The following is a 4456-nucleotide window of genomic DNA, read 5'->3' as shown; positions in this document are numbered from 1 at the left end:
TGACTCGGAACATGATTGGGATCTCGGCTTGGACTCGGAACTTGACTGGGATCCCGGCTTGGACTCGGAACTTGACTGGGACCTTGGCTTGGACTCGGAACTTGACAAGGATCTCGGCTTGGACTCGGAACTTGACTGGGATCTCGGTAGGATTCAGAACTTGACTGGGATCATGGCATGAACTCGGAACTTTACTGGGATCTCGGCTTGGACACGGAACTTGACTGGGATCTCGGATTGGACACGGAACTTGACTGGGATGACAGCTGGGACTCGGAACGTCTGGGATCTCGGCTTGGACTCGGAACTTGACTGGGATCTCGGCTTGGACTCGGGAACTTGACTGGGATATCGTCTTGAACTCGGAACTTGACTGGGATCTCGGCTTGGACTCGGAACTTGACTGTGATCTCGGCTTGGAATCGGAACTTGACTGGGATCTCGGCTTGGACTCGGAAACTTGACTGGGATCTCTTCTTGGACTCGGAACTTGACTGGGATCTCAGCTGGGATTCGGAACTTGACTGGGATCTCGGCTTGGACACGGAACTTGACTGGGATCTCTGCTTGGACACGGAACTTGACTGGGATCTCGGCTTGGAATCGGAAAGTCTGGGATCTCGGCTTGGACTCGGAACTTGACTGGGATCTCGGATTGGACTCGGAGGTTGACTGGGATCTTGGCTTGGACTCGGAACTTGACTGGGATCTCGTCTTGGACTCGGAACTAGACTGGGATCTCGGCTTGGACTCGGAACTTGACTGGGATCTCGGCTTGGAATCGGAACTTGTCTGGGATCTCGTCTTGGACTCGGAACTTGACTGGGATCTCGGCTTGGAATCGGAACTTGACTGGGATCTCGGCTTGGACTCGGAGCTTGACTGGGATCTCGGCTTGGACTCGGAACTTGACTAAGATCTCGGCTTGGACTCGGAACTTGACTGGGATCTCGGCTTTGACTCGGAACATGATTGGGATCTCGGCTTGGACTCGGAACTTGACTGGGATCTCGGCTTGGACTCGGAACTTGACTGGGACCTTGGCTTGGACTCGGAACTTGACAAGGATCTCGGCTTGGACTCGGAACTTGACTGGGATCTCGGTAGGATTCAGAACTTGACTGGGATCATGGCATGAACTCGGAACTTTACTGGGATCTCGGCTTGGACACGGAACTTGACTGGGATCTCGTCTTGGACTCGGAACTAGACTGGGATCTCGGCTTGGACTCGGAACTTGACTGGGATCTCGGCTTGGAATCGGAACTTGTCTGGGATCTCGGCTTGGACTCGGAACTTGACTGGGATCTCGGCTTGGAATCGGAACTTGACTGGGATCTCGGCTTGGACGGAGCTTGACTGGGATCTCGGCTTGGACTCGGAACTTGACTAAGATCTCGGCTTGGACTCGGAACTTGACTGGGATCTCGGCTTTGACTCGGAACATGATTGGGATCTCGGCTTGGACTCGGAACTTGACTGGGATCTCGGCTTGGACTCGGAACTTGACTGGGACCTTGGCTTGGACTCGGAACTTGACAAGGATCTCGGCTTGGACTCGGAACTTGACTGGGATCTCGGTAGGATTCAGAACTTGACTGGGATCATGGCATGAACTCGGAACTTTACTGGGATCTCGGCTTGGACACGGAACTTGACTGGGATCTCGGATTGGTCTCGGAACTTGACTGGGATCTCGGCTTGGACTCGGAACCTGACTGGGATCTTGGCTTGAACTCGGAACTTGACTGGGATCTCGGATTGGACACGGAACTTGACTGGGATGACAGCTGGGACTCGGAACGTCTGGGATCTCGGCTTGGACTCGGAACTTGACTGGGATCTCGGCTTGGACTCGGGAACTTGACTGGGATATCGTCTTGAACTCGGAACTTGACTGGGATCTCGGCTTGGACTCGGAACTTGACTGTGATCTCGGCTTGGAATCGGAACTTGACTGGGATCTCGGCTTGGACTCGGGAACTTGACTGGGATCTCTTCTTGGACTCGGAACTTGACTGGGATCTCAGCTGGGATTCGGAACTTGACTGGGATCTCGGCTTGGACACGGAACTTGACTGGGATCTTGGCTTGAACTCGGAACTTGACTGGGATCTCGGCGGACTCGGAACTTGACAGATATCTCGGCTTTGACTCGGAACTTTACTGTGATCTCGGCTTGGACTCGGAACTTGACTGGGATCTCGGCTTGGACTCGGAACTTGACTGGGATCTCGGCTTTGACTCAGAACTTTACTGTGATCTCGGCTTGGACTCGGAACTTGACTGTGATCTCGGCTTGGACTCGGAACTTGACTGGGATCATGGCTTGAACTCGGAACTTTACTGGGATCTCGGCTTGGACACGGAACTTGACTGGGATCTCGGGTTGGACTCGGAACTTGACTGGGATCTCGGCTTGGACTCGGAACTTGACTGGGATCTCAGCTTGAACTCGGAACTTGACTGGGATCCCGTCTTGGACACGGGAAATTGACTGGGATCTCGTCTTGGACTCGGAACTTGACTGGGAACTCAGCTGGGATTCGGAACGACTGGGATCTCGGCTTGGACTCGGAACTTGACTGGGATCTTGGCTTGAACTCGGAACTTGACTGGGATCTCGGCGGACTCGGAACTTGACTGGGATCTCGGCTTTGACTCAGAACTTTACTGTGATCTCGGCTTGGACTCGGAACTTGACTGTGATCTCGGCTTGGACTCGGAACTTGACTGGGATCATGGCTTGAACTCGGAACTTTACTGGGATCTCGGCTTGGACACGGAACTTGACTGGGATCTCGGGTTGGACTCGGAACTTGACTGGGATCTCGGCTTGGACTCGGAACTTGACTGGGATCTCAGCTTGAACTCGGAACTTGACTGGGATCTCGGCTTGGACACGGAACTTGACTGGGATGTCAGCTGGGACTCGGAACTTGACTGGGATCTCGGCTTGGACTTGGAACTTGACTGGGATCTCGGCTTGGACTCGGGAACTTGACTGGGATATCGTCTTGAACTCGGAACTTGACTGGGATCTCGGCTTGGACTCGGAACTTGACTGTGATCTCGGCTTGGAATCGGAACTTGACTGGGATCTTGGCTTGGACTCGGGAACTTGACTGGGATCTCGTCTTGGACTCGGGAGATTGACTGGGATCTCGTCTTGGACTCGGACCTTGACTGGGATCTCAGCTGGGATTCGGAACTTGACTGGGATCTCGGCTTGGACTCGGAACTTGACTGGGATCTCGTCTTTTACACGGGAAATTGACTGGGATCTCGTCTTGGACTCGGAACTTGACTGGGAACTCAGCTGGGATTCGGAACGACTGGGATCTCGGCTTGGACTCGGAACTTGACTGGGATCTTGGCTTGAACTCGCAACGTGACTGGGATCTCGGCGGACTCGGAACTTGACTGGGATCTCGGCTTTGACTCAGAACTTTACTGTGATCTCGGCTTGGTCAGGAACTTGACTGTGATCTCGGCTTGGACTCGGAACTTGACTGGGATCATGGCTTGAACTCGGAACTTTACTGGGATCTCGGCTTGGACACGGAACTTGACTGGGATCTCGGGTTGGACTCGGAACTTGACTGGGATGTCAGCTGGGACTCGGAACTTGACTGGGATCTCGGCTTCGACTTGGAACTTGACTGGGATCTCGGCTTGGACTCGGGAACTTGACTGGGATATCGTCTTGAACTCGGAACTTGACTGGGATCTCGGCTTGGACTCGGAACTTGACTGTGATCTCGGCTTGGAATCGGAACTTGACTGGTTTCTCGGCTTGGACGGGAAATTGACTGGGATCTCGTCTTGGACTCGGGAAATTGACTGGGATCTCGTCTTGGACTCGGAACTTGACTGGGATCTCAGCTGGGATTCGGAACTTGACTGGGATCTCGGCTTGGACTCGGAACTTGACTGGGATCTCGGCGGACTCGGAACTTTACTGTGATCTTGGCTTGGACTCGGAGCTTGACTGGGATTTTGGCTTGGACTCGTAACTTGTCCTGGATCTCGTCTTGGAACTAGACTGGGATCTCGGCTTGGAATCGGAACGTCAGGAATCTCGGCTTGGACTCGGAACTTGACTGGGATCTCGGCTTGGATTCGGAGCTTGACTGGGATCTTGGCTTGGACTCGGAACTTGACTGGGATCTCGTCTTGGACTCGGAACTAGACTGGGATCTCGGCTTGGACACGGAACTTGACTGGGATCTCGGCTTGGAATCGGAACGTCTGGGATCTCGGCTTGGACTCGGAGCTTGACAGGGATCTCGGCTTCGGCTCGGAGCTTGACTGGGATCTTGGCTTGGACTCGGAACTTGACTGGGATCTCGTCTTGGACTCGGAACTAGACCGGGATCTCGGCTTGGACTCGGAACTTGACTGGGATCTCGGCTTGGAATCGGAACTTGTCTGGGATCTCGGCTTGGACTCGGAA

This window comes from Hypanus sabinus, unplaced genomic scaffold (assembly GCF_030144855.1).
Source record: "Hypanus sabinus isolate sHypSab1 unplaced genomic scaffold, sHypSab1.hap1 scaffold_194, whole genome shotgun sequence".
In the NCBI taxonomy this organism is placed as follows: Eukaryota; Metazoa; Chordata; class Chondrichthyes; order Myliobatiformes; family Dasyatidae; genus Hypanus; species Hypanus sabinus.
The sequence above is the reverse complement of the archived record's forward strand: the minus strand, read 5'-3'. Positions refer to the sequence as shown.